Here is a 17,562-nt window from a genome sequence, read left to right as displayed (position 1 = left end):
TCTACATGCAAGTGTAATTTATCAGACACCTCTTAGAAACGCCTTTTGTGTCTTTTTTTTAATGTGCAGAAAATGCACAAGTAGTGCAAGAGGGAATCAGCATCTACCTTCACATTCTTCCCTATTGAAGATCTAGGGAAAGATAAGAGTAAAGGGTGTCACTGTTTTGGGACATTGAAACAGTTCTTGGGAACATCACTTGTACTTAAAAGTTGATAATTTTTTTGTTTGAATTCTGCCTTTCTTCAGACTTGATATATACCACAGTCCTGTTGTTCTGTTGCAGCAATCTTCAGGCCTTTTTTGTATGGAATCTTTACTGAGCCATTCTACTTTTCCTCTTGTTTTCTCCTTCCTCGTGTGATTCTTGCTGTCTTTTGTCATCTAATTCCTTTTTCTGCTGTCTTATGTTTGTTCTTTTTCTTTACTTTTTTTGTCTCCCCAAACTGTCTCCTGGTTTCTCATTCCCTGCATGCCACTAACTAGTTTCATTAGATATTAATTGATTTGTGAATTCAGGCTGAATTGCATCATCAGCAGATGGCAGATCCAGACCTATTGGAGGAATCCTCTTCGCTCCTGGAACCGAATGAGATGGGAAGAGGTGCCCCACTACGACTTGGGTAAAAGCACTTTGTGTTCTCTTTTATCTGCTTTTAGGATTGTGAGATTATGTTCAGCCTGAGGAATCCACAGCAGTTGTGGAAATTTCCAGACTGGCACATCAAGCAGATGAAGGCTGATCTAAAACCAGCTGTTGCTCTCTGTTCTTGTCCTATGTACATTTATTTCCCAGTTTGTATTTGTGCTTCACCACTTCTCTCTGCACAAAAAAAATTATACTAGTTGTTTCTTGTAAATCTGTGTTCCAGTTTATACCCATTACCCATTGTGCTGCCATTCAGCGGGATCTTGACCGGCTTGAGAGTTGGGCAGAGAGGAACCTCATGAGGTTCAACAAGGACAAGTGCAGAGTCCTGCACCTGGGAAGGAACAACCCCACGCACCAGTACAGGCTAGGGGTTGAACTGCTGAAGAGCAGCTCTGCAGAGAGAGACCTGGGAGTCCTGATTGATAATAAACTAACCATGAGCCAGCAATGTGCCCTTGTGGCCAACAAGGCCAATGGCATCCTGGGATGCATCAAGAAGAATGTTCTCCGAAGAGGTTCTGTTCCCCCTCTACTCTGCCCTGGTGAGGCCTCATCTGGAGTCCTGTGTCCAGTTCTGGGCTCCTCAGCACAAGAGGGACAGAGAACTTCTGGAGAGAGTCCAGTGCAGGGCCACCAAGATGATCAGGGAACTGGAACATCTTTAATATGAGGAAAGGCTGTGGGATCTGGAGCTGTTTAGTCTAGAAAAGAGGAGACTGAGGGGGGATCTTAATTAATATTTACAAATATCTAAATGGTGGGTGTTATAGGGTTGGGGCATCCCTTTTTTTCTATTGTATCTAGCAACAGGACAAGGGGTAATGAGATGAAGCTGGAACACAAAAAGTTCCATTTAAATATAAGAAAAGGCTATTTTACTGTGAGGATGACTGGAACAGGCTGCCCAGAGGGGTTGTGGAGTCTCCTTCCTTGGAGGTATTCAAGACCCACCTGGACATGTTCCTATGTGACCTGATCTAGGTTGAGCTGCTTCTACAGGTCCTTTCTGCTTCAGATGTCCTTTCATTTTGCATAAAGAACTGGTTTTAACCCAAGATTTTTATGGCTTTCCATCCAATATGAAACTCCAGTTGCCATCAGTGTTTTGACTGTTGGGCTATGGATTCTTTTAGGTGCAGAGCTTTAGGTGTGTGATGTCCTCTTGACAGGTTTGTGGCTGGTATGGTCAACCATGAGTGCATCCCCATGTTCAAGCAAATGCTGTGATAAGTGTGCTGAGGGAATGTCTTCCTGCAGCAGGTGGAGATCGAAAACCCCCTGGAGGATCCCGTAATGGTAAAAGGAGCTGTTGCTTACAGCAGCAAAAGTCTCAGATGTGTAACAGGATGTAAGATCTATAGATCTAAGCCTTTACCCATGAACAAGCTTCATGTAGGCAAACATTTGTCTTGCATCCTTTTGCTTCCATCCCTACTTGCAGCCTCTGAGGCTTTAGTGACAAACACTTTGTCATTTTATTAAAACAAAAAATAGCAGGATGATGATAAATGCTGTTGAAAGGGGGGGAAACAACTTAGAATTTGGACAACAGTGGGACTTAGTTGCTTCTCTGGCACAATCTACAAGTGCAACTCCTATATACAGCTCTGAATAAGTAGTAATCCTCCCTGAGAGGCTCTGTTGGACATCAGCAGTGTATAATATCTGTAGCTCCTTTACTTTGAACTTGGACTTTTCATTTTTTCTTAATTTACTAATCAATACTTTAATCATCCACCTGAGAATTGTTGGCTTTATTTCACATATAACTGCTAAATGTTGAAATTGAGCCTGTTTTTACATTCACTGTCCCCTTTGCTAAAGTCACTGGATGATGCCCAAACTTTTGTAACTCTTGCTCTTAACTGATAAAAAGAAAAACTGTATGTAGACTGCACTGGAACAGAGACAAAAGAGTTGAAACTCAGAAAACTGACTATCCATTTCTCGTGTAAGGCTGATTTGTTCTCTTGTCCCACCAACTACTGGTAGTTGACCTGTTGAATTCTTTGTCTGCTAGGAGAGACTTTGTTCTTACTGTTCAACATTTCCTTAAATTGAGGTTACACCTAATGGAATTATTCTCAAAACATTATGTTAAAATTTCCTAAGTAAGGTAGAATAACTTGTCAACAAATGCAGGAAAGAGGACCTGGCTACCAGCATGAAAGCAGCTCTGCAAAGAATGTGCCATTGCCCTCCCTGGAGGAGCATAGTTGTTAAACTATGCTTCATCTTATTTTCATTCACTTATTAGCTTTTTGCATGATTCTGTAGGTGAGTTGACTGCAGTAAGTGCTGATAAATATCTCATCATACCTCTGTTCTTCTGGGGATCTTTCTAGGTTTTCTTGTTTGTTATATTACATAAAGTAAATAATAGATAATCTAGAATATTTTGCTTCAGTACATACAATAGGTGTATTCTATACTGAGGCTAAGAAAATCACCTTCCTTGTGATTGTTTTGGTGTTGTTAGGGTACATTCTTGACGTACTGGGTGGATATGAGCTCTGTAATGTCCAGATTCAGAGGAGGAAAAGCAGAACTCCATTGTAATTTGCAAGAATGCTAATTTTTGTGAATAGCTGAGCTTTTACAGTGCACTCTTTCTTCTGTTCTAGGGGGGGTTATGTGCACAAGTCTGTGTTTATCATCTTCTTCCAAGGTGACCAGCTGAAGAACAGAGTCAAGAAGATATGTGAAAGGTATGAAAGTTTTACAACTGGGCAGCAGCTCTCAGATATTTGAAGCACATTGACATGACTTAACATCAATATTTTTCAACTCCTTATTTCACAGTGACTGTAGGAGTTATGTATTTTGACAGCAAATAAAATGTATCATAAATAGCTGAAACATTTTACAGTCAAACTAGCCACTCCCCAAGCCTGTAATGATCAAAGTAGATGACTGCTTTGCTAAAGAATGACTAAAAAGAAGGAAGTTCAAGTGTTTAACTCTTGGACATACATCTTGATATGGCAGCGGGTGATATTCTCACTGGGGAGACCAATAATGGCCTAGAAGCAGCTGCACTGGTATGATAGCAGCACCCTGAACTGGGATGGCTAATCAACTTTGTGATGGTGCCTTTGAGACACTATCAGTATAGGGAACAGAGGATTTTCTCCCACTTCTATTTTCTTAAGCATTTAGATTCTGTTTTGTCCTAAAGCAAACTTCTCTACCCACTTGATTTAAAGACTGAAACTGCTTGACAATCTTTGCTTATCAGAAACTTCTCTTAAGGTGCTGCTTGCTTTATTTCTGTATTTGGGCTCAGCCGTCTGTTTCCTTGGCTGATTTATCTTCTTTCTATCTTTGTTACTAAGGTGGCTTGCATGTCTTTCAGATTCCGTGCTTCCCTCTACCCATGCCCAGAAACATCACAGGAGTAGAAGGAAACGGCTTCTGGTGTCAATACCAGAATTGATGATCTTCAGATGGTAAAATAACTGGGGTCAATGCCCTATTTTTCTTTAATAGTATAGTTGAAAATGTTTCTGGATCCTGTTAAAATGGGAGAATTTTTAGCCCTATTAGATTACCATATTTTTAACTCCAGGTAGCTTGAGACCAGTGGATCAGCAGTGCAAGAAAGATGTTTGGAGACTACTTGGTTGTTTTCTTTGCCAGGGTTTAGGATAGCAGGGTGGTTTGATCTTTCTGGAGAGCTGAGCAATTTATTATATACATGTAAGTACAGCATCAACAGAAAACTGCATACCAGGGAGGAGAGAGGAATATGCATGTGGAAGGAGATACAATGTTTTCCAGCTCTGAAAGCATGCCTGTAAAATTGCCTGCTTCATCTGCAAGAACTTTGAAAATATTTAAACTTATTTCCTAGTTGAGATAATGATGCCAACTTTAAATTAGCTATTGTTTTTTTCTATCTTCATATTTTCACCTTGTGCTGTCCTGAAGATCTTCTGCTTTACAACTAAAATTCTTGTGCAGCAGCCTGACTGTTGGTAAAAAGTAATCAGCACATAAATCTACTGAGTGCTAGTTCTGAAATATTTGATGCTTGCTTCAAGGAAGAAAGGCATTATGTTATAGTGCAGAAGAATTTAAAGGATTTGAGAAAAAAATAAGAAAAGGTTCAGAAACTAAAGGGAAGAATGGTGGATTTGGATTGCTTATTTGATAGAGAAACTCTCTGAATCTGGGAGTTGTGTAGGGCAGCTGTTTAGCAATGTTAAATTAGATGAGAACTCAGAAGCAATTTAGCCAGTAGGATTCAAAGCTGCATGTACCCTGTGTCCTCACTTTCCCTTAAGTCTAAGACTTTCCAGGCTGGAAATCTGACTTGGCATGAGTTAGATATGTTCTAGTTGTAAAACACCCTCAGTAGAAAACACTTTCTCTTTTTCCCTTCAGTAAAAAAGTGTTTCTTTGTAATATTTGTATGTTTTCTTAAGGCAGTGTACACCTCTTGTAGAACTCTTCTCTGCTCTTTTAACCTGAGTGGAGGAAAAAAAAATGTTCTCTGTGATATCTGAACAGTTCATTGTTTGAAATATCCACTGACCTTGGAGTTGGAGGAGGAAAGTAGTCAAAAAGTATCCCTGGAATGAAGCCCTAAAACCTTTTAGCAGAGCTAATTAATCTGGTGGCTAAGGCATATATTGTAGGCAGTCTGGTGCATGGGATGGGGAAGAGGGCTCATTCATCCACCCTCTGGTGGGTAAAGCTTGTCTTGCTGTTCAGCCCGATTTCTCAGTGCACTTCTGTATGCTTTGAGTTTTGGTCGGTGATTTTTTGCCTCATCTTCTTTCTGCTTCTCTGTGAAAGGTGCTGAATCAAACAGAGGATCATCAACAAAGGATTTTGCAGGCAGCTGCTAAAAACATCTGTGTCTGGTTCATCAAAGTATGAACCTGTGCAACATCGATGTGACACAAGTGCTTGATTGCCGAAGTCTGGTGTCCTGTTGCTGACCTCAATTCTATCTAGTTTGCTCTCAGGAGAGGCACGGTGAGTAACTGCTGTCTGCCACAGACTATCAACTGTTGTCAAGCACAGCATGGATTGATTTTTTTTTTTTTTTTTTTTTTTTTTTTCTGAATTGTTGGTCTCTGAAAATCATCCCTCTGGGCTGTTTGAATCAGTCCTCACAGAGGACAGTTTAAGTAACATGCAGAAATTGTGGCTTATAGATAAGCTTTGCACTCAAAAAGATATCTGTGTGACAAACATTTTTTTTAAAAATCTGCTCTTACAGCCTAATACTTCCTGAGTTAATGCTGTTTAGCTGAAAGTGAACATTTTCCTTCTCCTCGGTTTTTCTTGGTATTTGACTGACTCACTGTTGTCTTTCAAAGATTTGGAATATTGCCAGCAATAAACTGGTCTTCCTCAACTCATTTAAGATGAAAATATTTGTGATTCTTGGCATTATTCACATGTTCTTCGATGTTGCATTGAGTCTTCTCAAACATGTGTAAGTGCCTTGCTCTGTTTTTCTCATGGTGGGGGGAAAATGTCTTTGAGTGTTGTGTGTGCATTAATTTAAGATGCAGAAATGCATCAGACTTTAACCTTCTGACCAGAGGGTGCAATGCAGTTGTTTCTATATGCGTCAGTTACTGTGTCTGGGCTCCCCAGTTCAAGAGAGACAGGGAACTGCTGGAGAGAGTCCAGTGTAGGGCTACCAAGATGCTGAGGGGACTGGAACGTCTCTCTGATAAGGAAAGGCTGCAGGACCTGGGACTGTTTAGCTTGGAGAAGAGAAGGCTGAGAGGGGACCTTATCAATGCTGTTAAATCCCTAAAGGGTGGATGTCAAGAGGATGGGACCAGTCTTTGTTCCGTGTTGACTAGTGACAGGACAAGGAGTAACAGGCACAAGCTAGAACACAAAAATTTCCGTTTAAACACAAGGAAAAACTTGTTTGATGTTGAGGTGAGGGAGCCCTAGCCCAGGGAGGATGTGGAGTCTCCTTCTCAGGAGGTTTCCTAACCCACCTGGACACATTCATGTGCCCCCCTGATCAAGGGGAACCTGTTTTAGCAGGGTGTTGGGCTGGATGAGCTCTGGAGGGCCCTTCCAAACTCCCTCCATTCTAGGATTCTGTGTTTAGGCCCAGCAATTTAAATGCTGAGCTCTCACACCTTTGTTCCAAAGACACTCTTTGACATTCTCATTAAAAGTGTTTGCCCTACCTATGCTCAATGCTAACCAAATGGAATATTACAACTCTCCTTTTTTCTTGTAGCCTCACTCTTTGGATACCTTGTTATTCTCATTTTCTACAAATGGACTGCCTATGATGCTCACGCATCAAAGGATGCACCAAGCCTTTTAATACATTTTATCAACATGTTTCTCTTCTCCTATAGTGATACCAGTAATAAGGTGCCTTATAAAGGGCAAGCACATGCTCTTGCTAGAATAAAATCAGAGATGCTTCATGAAATTAGAGTATTTCATTGACCTTAGACTAATTGTGAATATTGTGAAATGTTTTTCCTCTGTGATAGAGGTAATGTGGCTTCATTTCCAAAGCCTGACACTATGTAATGTTGAAGAAGGAAGGAATAATCCCTATAGCAGGGATTTATATCAGTCTGAACATGTCATTTGACTCCACAACATTAGTGGAAAATGATTAGGAATATTGTCCTGCATCTGTAATGTGGTGCCTCTAAGCTTAGCTAAGACACTAAATGCCATTTCTGCCCAGCACTGTCAGACATCTGCCAAATTCTCATTCCCTGCAGAATCTTTTAGGTTTTTCCCTAATCTAAACAAACCAATATCAGCATTACATGCTGTGTACAGTCAGATACGGCAGCTGCAAGCAGGCATTAAGTACAGCACATCTTTCTGTCCCTGGAAAAGAGAGAGATACTGAAGCATCCACACACTCTTGAAGTTCAGTTGTTCAGTGTTCACAGGACCTCTTGCTAGGTTTTGTGTGTTTGAGCATGAACTGCCACTAAATCATCTGAGACTTATTTCTTTTCCAGAAAGGCCTCCAGTGTTTCCTTGTGATGGTGGCATTGCTGTGTGTGCCATGGATGCTAGTAGCTAAACCTCTGGTCCTTCTCCATCAGTATTTAAGGAGAAAGCACTTGGTGGGTGACTAACTCTTATATTTCCAGTATGAAAACTAATTATGGTTGAAAAGCTATGTTTTCCATCTTGATCTTGGATATGTAGGTTTACACTGCATTGGGATCTGTAAAATGTTTTTGCATGTTCTGAGGCATAAAGGCAGGTGTGTTGTACTGGAGAAAAAGTGTTGCCTGCCGGCCCCTCGGACCTGGATCCAGCATCATACCTGCTCTTAAAAACCCTTTATGCTGGTAATGATATAAAAGATGAGTCTGGCTTGGGCTTTGTCAGCTGATTTAGGAACACTGTCTTGCTGGTTGCTGGATACACTTCTGTGCCTTTGCTAGGCTGATAGTGTAAAAGCAGAGATGTGAGCTTAATTGGCTGGCAGACTTAGCTGTGTTCATTTAAGCAGTTTGGTTGGTAAAAAATAGCAATTAAAAGGAAAAAAATAAAGACATTTATGCAGTTATTATGTGAGAGGTAGCTTTCTGTGATACTCCCTAGGTTTCCAACTGTACTGTAAAGTATCTTTTATATAAATGCAGGAACCTGGCACACATGCACTTGAAGATACTTGAAAATTCTCCCTGCGTTTATGGCAGACAGCTTTTAGGATGTTAAGCGAGTCAAAGATCAGCCCAGTTAAAGGCACTCCCTCTCCCTTCTCTTACCATCTTTCATCCTCCCATGTCCCTTCCACTCCCTTTTTTTTTGTTTTCCTCTTCCTCCCTTTCTTTGCTTCCATTCACTATCAGGAAGGGCAGCCTGTGGAGGCCCAAGTCAGCACAATCCTGAACAAACAGGCACTAGAGGCAGCAGCGGCTGCAACAGTGAGCAGATTTAAAAATCAGCTGATGAATTTAAAGATGGAAGTTGGCTTTCTGTCTAATTATCAAGAGAGCATGGAATGTATCTTGAATTTCATAAGTAAATGACAACTGCACATTTAGGGTGAAAAACACTTTTCCTTGGAAAGAGCAAAGTTTCATCAAAATAGATACATTCTGGAAGAACTACCAGGCTGAAGGATAATAGCTATGTCTGCACAGAATGCAGAGACACTTCTTTGCAGGAGTGCTGCTGAAATCAAAACCTTCAGAGCATCACAGGAATACCTTGCTACCATATCCCCCAAGGTTAAGTTCCCCTTTTTCCCTTTTCTTGCATATTTGTTTAAGAATAGATTAGGATTCTTCTCAGTGAAGCATTTCTGTTTGCATTATGTGTTCCCAAACGTCATGTCTATGTGATGGCCTCCCAACAGCTTCATATCAGGAGTTACTGGATTTTTGACATATGTGCCTTTGTAGACACTTTTACTTGAAATTATTATAAAATGTTTGTGCACAAACAATCCTCTCAGTAGCAGTTGTTTCTACTTATTTGTGTCTAAACCTATAGATAGCCCTTTACTGCCAAAGCTTTCTGGCAGAGTGAAGGCTGCAGCACCTCCCAGAAAGTGGCCTCTTCCCCAGTACTGCATATTTCCACTTGTTTTTAGTTGTGAATGCTGCATGTCTAACCAGGAAGCATAAATCCCACAAACTGTGTGAAGCACATTGGGCACTCCAAGTGTCAAAGGTACTTTTTAACTGTTGGCCAGTGTTTCTATCATGACATTTTAAATAACCTCACAGAAATGTCAGAAATGAAAATGTATCTTTTATGCATAATCCCTCTGGCATATGAAGTGCATCTCGATACAAGGAGCTATGAGGGAAGGCCTTTGTATGAGATGTGGTTAGAAGTAATGATCAGAGCCTTTGAAGCTGTGTTTAAGCTGGGTGGTTTGAAGAGAACAAATAGAACTTGAGTGTGAGGGGAAAAGCTGCAAAAGTACAAATTTATGCTGGCTAGAAATACAGAAATAGAATACTGATACTAGTCATCAGTAACTTGTAGTGTTTCAAAGATGCTGAAAATACTAATAAAAGCATTGTCCTTCTTTTTTTTCCATGTTATTTCTATATTCAGAGCATAAATGTTTTGGAAACCTGACTAAATCTTTAATTTGCATCTGGCATTTTGGGTAAATGTGTATAGCTCGGCCTAAAATAAAAGCAGACTTGGAGGACACTGTGGGATGATTCACAGGTTTGTGCATCCTTCCTTGGTGGTGGGATGGTATGGAGGAGGAAGTCTGCTGTAAATCAGTTGTGAACCATGCAGTGGTTACAGTTGTCAGGTGAGAGGAACTCCTGACTCTGTCAGTGTTTCAACTCAGTTTGTGGATTATTCTTTTCTATTTGGAATGCAACAGAGTTACAGCTGAGGGTCAGATGTTGAATGTCACAAAAAATGTCTAAAAATGAACTGCTTGCACAACGTAGAATTTCCAATTAAGAGAAAGTCTGATCTCCCATATGTGGTGTTAGTATGCCTGAAGAGCAAGTGTGTTTATGTGTATTTCTATCAGCCCATTCTGCTATGGGTTACCACTATGCGACTCCTTTCATTTACAACACTAGTGGTGTTTCAGTGTTTGTCCAACAGCTGCTGGGCAAAAACGTAGATCTGTTTCACATCAGCGCCAGCAAATATCCTCTTGAGAGATGTGCCTTTTTTTTCCTGAGGATTGCAATTACTTTTTCTACTTTAAAATTCTACTTTGTAGAATCATAGAAATGTATCAAGTATTCGTTCAGACAGGCTTTTTTTTCTCAGCCCAAACAGGAATCAGAATCTTTCCCATCCAAGCTGGGAAATAGAGTTGCACAGCTGACTTAACCTGAGCCTTAATATTTCATTTTCTTCTGTGAGCTGCTGCTGCACGTGAAGTCATAAGAAACGTGCTCTTGCAGTAAAACACAAACAACACTTTGCTCTTTCTTTTTCTGCATGTGTTAGGGAATGCACAACTTCGTTGGGATCCGGGTGAGCAATGGACCAACTGAGGAGGATGCTGAGATCATTCAGCATGACCAGTTATCTACCCATTCTGAGGAGGGGGAAAGAGGTAAGCAAGCACCTGACCATCCTCCTCTCAGGGCAGCACACTTGCTGTAGGTACTGATTTCTAAATTGTTTCAATAGTAACATTTTCACTGAAGTGTTTTCATAGCAGTTTTTATACAGACCATCTCATGGTCATTCCTTGGACTCCAAAAGAACAACGTAATTTTCATACAAAGGGAAATGTGACTCTGTGTGTTCCCATTACAAAGAACCACCATGTGAGGGGCTACACAGTGGGAGTTACACAGTACTCCCAGATGACATATGCACCTTTCACTGTGGCTGAAGTGCAGCATGGTTGTGCTACCTCCTTCTCCAGTGTCAGCCAAAACCCAGGACTGTATTTCTGCAGCAGTGAAATCTTGCTTATAGGTTCATTTTGACTGTTGGGAGTAATATTAATTACTTTGCCTTACCACTGGTAGAGAAGAAAAAGTAGTTGATCTCACTTAGTTTGGGAATATTCTGATACCTCTTAATTCTCCAGCAGTATCTTGCCTCTGTAATGCATGTGATGTGTCAATGCTTTACTGTGTTGTGTTTAGGAGAGAATGATTGAATGTTTTCATGATTAATGTGATTGATACAATGCACTAAATGTAAACTTATGTTTTCAAGCCTACAGAGGGTGAGGTGGTAAGACTACAGACAGTTTTGCTTTCATATGTATGTGGACCATTGGGAAGGGATACTATTCACTGGGGCAGGCTTCATTAAAGAAATTTGAAGTTCACGTTCTGTGGAGAAAGTATTAGACTTTTGACAGCTAATTTAACTTAAGTATTTGAAATCTTTAGCTTGTGGATTATACTAGGGGAGAAATAAGAATATAAATAGCTTTCTGTGCATGCCTATGTTGTAGGTGTCCGGAAGATCTCAGGTTGTAATGGGAGAGGTGGAGGGTACAGAAGAGGTGGGCACGGGGTGGAGTGAAAGGAGATGCTTGTGTTAGCAGATAAAAGCGCATGGTGCAAGCAATTAGTTGGAATAAAGCATCATCCATACTGAGTATGCAGTGATCTTGTCCCCTCAGCGGTTGATGAGCTGAGTGATCCAGGCGGGCGGCCTGGTGATGTTGCCGGTAGTGGCAACATATGGTGACCCCGACATGATCGGCAGAACGCAGGATGTCTGCGGCCATGGCACAGTTGGAACAGGTGATTAAGGTATTCAAGGCGGTGGCCCTTGAGGTGGGCGAGCAGATTCATCGCGCACCCACGACCATGTGCATCCTATGGATGCAGAGGTGGGGTGTGGTACAGGCACCTACAGAGTTACTAAGTGTCCAGATATGGACGGCAGTAGAGGAAGAGATGTTACAGACTGCTTTAGCAGGGACCAAGGGGATGGATCAGCATCTTAAAGCATGGGGGGAGATTAAGAGGACTCTAAGGCAGCAGAGGAAAAACAGTTCTGATTGTCGGCACAGGAAGCTATCTGGGGGGAGGGGCGGAAAAAAGGAAAGCGCAGACAGAGGAGAGAGCTTGTAGCGATCAGGAGGCTCAAACAAGCGTGGATGTGGAGAATCTGGGGGCGCAGACAGGTCCGTCACTGTGTGGGGATATGGAATGTGATAAACTTGACAGCGAGGAGGAGAGTGAGGAGTGCGGCCCCGGAGCAGAGCCCCCACGGGAGAGCTGCTTCCCAGTTGCGCTTAGCCCGCCGGGTTACCCCTGGGACGAGTTGCAGAGGGATGCAGACGGGGAATGCCGAGTGGGCGGAGTCGGGCAGGGGTATGGCGCAGGATGATCAGGGGAGAGTGGGGAGGCGCGACCCCGTGTTAGACTGGGCTTCATCGGGCACGCGGGGGAGACAAAGAAAAAGAAAAAACAGGAGAGAGTAATACCGGCTGCGCCTCCGGGGATGGCGCCAGGGCGGGCGGTGCCTAGAAAGGAGAAAAATCAACTGCGCCACGGGCCACTAAAGATGGCGCCTGAAGGAAGTGGGATGGGAGAAATGAGGTGTATCAACTGCGTCACTGGCCACTAAAGATGACGCCTGGAGGAGGAGGGGACGGAGTATGGGGAGGATGTTGAGATGCATTTGATAGGCAAGCGTGATAGCATGCAGCCGCGAAGAAAAAAGGGGTTGGACTATGCCGAGACAATGCAGTCAGGAGGTTGGGACATCCTTTTTTCTATTGTAGCTAGCAACAGGACAAAGGGTGGTGGGATGAAGCTGGAACACAGAGGATTCCACTTAAAACAAAGCAAGCTATTTTACTGTGAAGGAGATGGAGCAGTGGAACAGGCTGCCCAGGGGTTGTGGAGCCTCCTCCCTTGGAGGTCATCGGGACCCGCCTTGTTACACCTCCCATATGACACAAGAATTCTATCGAACCTGGCAGATTAAATTAGTGCATGGTATCCCTTACAATAGCCAGGGACAGACAATCGTTGAATGCGCTCACGCTACTCTTAAAGTACAGCTCAACCGTCTTGGGGGAGGGGGACCATGGGACATAGAATTCCCCCTGATAGGCAACACAATATTTTAATGCACTGTCTGTACGTCCTTAACCATTTTGTTCGAGGATCAGGACCCATACCAGCGCAAGTACACTTTAGGGAGCAAGAACCGGTAGCAGTAGATAAATTACCAGCAGTCAAATTACGGCAAATCGACACTGGGGACTGGGAATCGGGGTGGAAGCTTAGATGCCTGGGCTGAGGGTATGCTTGTGTAAAAAGGAGGGAACCCAGCAGTGGGTCCCGGCGAAATGAATACAACCAGAAATACAAGTCTAACGGTCTATTGAGTCTCTTTTGCAGGCTGACGTGTTCTTTGGAGTGCTCGCTGTGGCGCAGATCCAGCTGGGGTCACTCAACTATTGGCGAGATTGGGCAGTGAAATGGAACATGACCAGCACCTGTTTATATCTTCCCACAATTGGCTCAGCTAGCACGTGTGCTGGGCAGACACATTATGTATCAGCCCTTGCCACAAGATGCTGGAGTCATCGAACTTAGGGAGGAGGAGATGTTGTATGTGTCCGGAAGAACTCGGGTTGTAACGTGAGAGGTGGAGGGTACAGAAGAGGCAGGCACGGGATGGAGTGAAAGGAGGTGCTTGTGTTAGCAGATAAAAGCACATGGCGCAAGCAATTAGTTGGAATAAAGCATCATTCATACTGAGTATGCAGTGATCTTGTCCCCTCAGCGGTGGTGGGCTGAATGATCTGTGCAGGCAGCCTGGTGATGTTGCCGGTAGTGGCAACATGCCTAGAGCGTTAGCCACTTGATGTACTTAAAACATATTCACTTAAATATGAGCAGTTTCTGAAGCATGGATTAAATCCAAAATGTAAGGAATGCTTTCCCAAGCTGCACAATAAGAATCTGTCCTACATGGCAGACTTCCTTATAAGTTGTTCTTTTTAAATTTCATAAAATTACCAAGACACAGAGACTTTGACAATGAATGGTGCAGAGATGTGACTTTTTCAAGATTGCTTTATGCGCTATTTTTACTTTCAAAAAGGACAAGTTCATACCTTGCAAAATGCTCTTGTTGATACTGTAGCAGAGGTACCCACACAGTGTGGATGTGGAATACTGTCACCTTCACACAATTTACTAGTGAATTCACATGAATACCATCTTGTTGCTGAATAGTCTTTTCCTGGCAAAGTCCATGGCCAAATTGGTAATATCATACTTTCACATGCTCCAATGTGATAACATGAAAGCTGCAGCAGTGAACTATCATTATGCAAAACCTGGCAAGACAAGAGAATTCATTTTTTCATTTATAAAACTGACACGCTAAACCAGAAGCCAATATCAGTGGCTGAACTCCAAACACCGTGCCTTTGATCATAGCACCAGGTAGTGTGCTCATTTTCCCCAGCCAGATAGCCTCTTGCAAGGCTCTTGACTCTCTTCATTTTCTGTGTTCCCTTTGCAGTTTGACTTTGCTGATACTGTGGTGTACCAGGCTATCCACACCATCAAATATTGCCTGGGGTGCATTTCAAACACTGCATCCTACTTGAGGCTCTGGGCTCTCAGCTTAGCCCACGCATGTGAGTATTCTTCAGGGAGATGAGGTTAGGATCCTCCATGTCTCTCATCACCCTGGGCAGGCAGTAGGTGAAAGGAACACATATAACTTTTGGGAGCTCAACTGTCAAGCACTGCTGGAAAAGGACAGAGCTGGGACTAATTAAGTCTAAACACCAGCATCTACTTGCATTGCACTTTGGGAGGGAGGTATGATGCTGAAAGCACTGAATAAATCAAAGAGCTGCTGAGCAAGGAGCCTGCCCTGCACTGTCTGTTGGAGGCAATGTCCTGATATACTTGACTACAAAAGCTGTTGTCCCTCCTAATTCCCACCTCATTGTAGTAAGAGTTTGGTTGACTTTATTTTTTGCTTTATAAGTAAACTGTAACAACCCTCCATTCTTGCTGAATGCTCTGAAATGAGCCCTGTTCCCTTTATCTCCTGGTAGAGCTCTTGGAGGTCCTGTGGACCATGGTGATCCACATCGGTCTCAGTATGAGAGGCTTTGGCCTCTTCTTCATATTTGCTGCTTTTGCTACCCTGACAGTAGCAATCCTCCTGGTCGTGGAGGGACTGTCTGCTTTTCTCCATGCTCTTCGTTTGCACTGGTGAGTTACTGGAACATGCAGGAACTTCAAAGCTCTTCATAGTAGGGAAATTGATGTCACATGAATTATGCAGAAAATTTGTCTTCTAGAAAACTGTATAGACTCTTACACAGGAAAGTAAAATGGAGGTAGTGCTGGATGCTAGGTGCCCACCACGCCACTCTATCACCCACCTCCTCAGCAAGCCAGGGAGGGGAGAAAATGGGTCTCGTGGGTTGAGTTAAAAGTAGTTTAATAAAGAAGCAGCAAAGCTGCGCATGCAAGAAGCGAAGCAAAAGCAAATAAAGATGTTACTCTCTACTTCCCATCAGCAGTGATGTCCGGCCACCTCCTGAGAAGCAGGGCTTTGGTACGCGTAACAGTTGCTTTTGGAAGGCCAAAAATGAATCTTGCCCTCCCTTCCTGCTCCTCTCCCCCAGTTTATATTACTGAGTTGACGTCATATGATGTGGAATATCTCCTTGGTCAGCCTGGGTCAACTGTCCTGGCCATGGTCCCTTGTGGAGGAATGGTTAAGGGAGCATGGACATGGATCCCGGGGTATAATGCTAGGCCCGTTGGGGCAAGGCAGCCTGAGCTCTAGTTATATGAATTTAATGCACAATCAAGACCAGAGTCAGAACCATGGTTAAAGCAGTTGCTGTCACGTAGTCAGCGCAGACAGCAGGCCGCTTTCTGCTCCCTCAAGGTCGGGCTGTTTTCAGCTAACAGTTAAAAGTGGAAAACAACTTTGGGGAAAAACAAGATGGGAAAATGTGAGGGAGCTTGCTTATTGCAGAAACCGCAAGTAGGATGAACATGAAAATGTAATCTATTAGCTGCTGTTACTGAGCTAGCTTTGAAGCTGCTGTGTATATAAGTTAGAGCCTGCTTTCAATAAAGAAGAAGATTTCTGCTATCACTCACATTGAGTAGGACTGATTTTTTCCCACCCAGCTGAGAATCGGACCCTGGGTTGATTGCCGCATGAAGTAGGCTTAGAGCTGGTTTTTCAGGCTTCGAGCCTGGTTTTTCAGACTTCGAGTCTGGTTCATTTTTCAGGCTTCAAGCCTGGTTTCAGGCTTTGAGCCTGGTTTTCAGACTTCGAGCCTGGTTCATTTTTCAGGCTTCGAGCCTGGTTTCAGGCTTCGAGCCTGGTTTGCAGACTTCGAGTCTGTTTTTTAGGCCAAGAGCCGAAAACTTCGCGGCAGTCCCTCCCAAGATTGTGCCCACCCACAGCTATTGGTGAAGATGGGGGAAGGAATGCTGGAGGGATAGCCTTGATGTTGTGTGAGCAGTAGTCATAACATTCATGTGCTATCAATACCAACAGTAAGCACAACACTGCAAGAGCTGCTGTGGAAAATCACTAGCATCCCAGACCCACTACAAGTGGATAATACTGAGACAATGTTCAGAAGTGCGCTGGAGTACCACAAATTTAACTAGACATCTAAATGTCCTGCAGCTGTGCTCTGACAGCAGAAAGTCTTTAAAGGAGTCAGAGATTTCAGTCTTGTTTCTAGTGATAGAGTATTTCCTGATTTAATATATAATTGTGGGGAGTAACTGATCTCTGCTTAAAAATAAATTAGACTAAAGCCTCGTGAACAGTGGTATGGGAAGGTTGTGCTAGCTGGATGAGTTTGCTTGTGACTTTCAGTAGAAGCTTCTTGGTCTGTCTTTTGCCTGGTTCTCATGTTTATTTTGCTTAGTGTGCAAGGGCAACTGACTGCAATTTCCTTCACATGGTCTTGCTGGTCTCCCTAAGACCTCGCACTGAACAGCGGCAGCTTTGCCTCTCTGCCCTTTGGGATGCTGTAGAATGGTAGGAAATTCTTGCTGGTCTTGCTTATTGGCAGATGCTTTTGTAGCCCCTTTCCCATGATTATTAAACTCCTGTGTGTGCCAGACAGACAGTAAACAAGGAAGAATTACTCACTAGAGCACTCATCGCTTTCTCTGCACTCAAGTATGGAAAGTATTCAAGAGCTTTCTCTAATCTTTATTTAAGAGCCCTCATTGTTCCACTTCAGGTTCTCTGGTTAGTGCACTGGTGGGATCAAAGGAGCAACCTGGGAACAGGTATTGCTCCCTAGGGTTCTCTTCAGCCTCAAGTGTAGGAGAGTATGTCTGTGCCTCTGTATCAGGTCACTGCTTTCTCTTAAGGCAGCTTCTTTCCTGGTAGGTCAGATGAACAAAATCAAGTCCCATGAAATAGGAAGGAAAAGTTGTAGTAAGCACTTTTGAAAAGTAGTTCTGCAAATTACAAAGGAAGCCAGTGCCTTTAAAGAA

General features: G+C 43.0%; 1 pseudogene; it reads left to right on the top strand.

Moving 5' to 3' along the window:
- Nucleotides 1-16,043, top strand: part of LOC133628405 (V-type proton ATPase 116 kDa subunit a 1-like) — a 30,414-nt pseudogene extending 14,371 nt beyond the window's left edge.
- The last annotated feature ends 1,519 nt before the right edge of the window (nt 16,044-17,562 follow it).

This window comes from Colius striatus, chromosome W (genome assembly GCF_028858725.1).
Source record: "Colius striatus isolate bColStr4 chromosome W, bColStr4.1.hap1, whole genome shotgun sequence".
In the NCBI taxonomy this organism is placed as follows: domain Eukaryota; kingdom Metazoa; phylum Chordata; class Aves; order Coliiformes; family Coliidae; genus Colius; species Colius striatus.
This window is presented reverse-complemented; position numbering and strand designations above follow the sequence as displayed.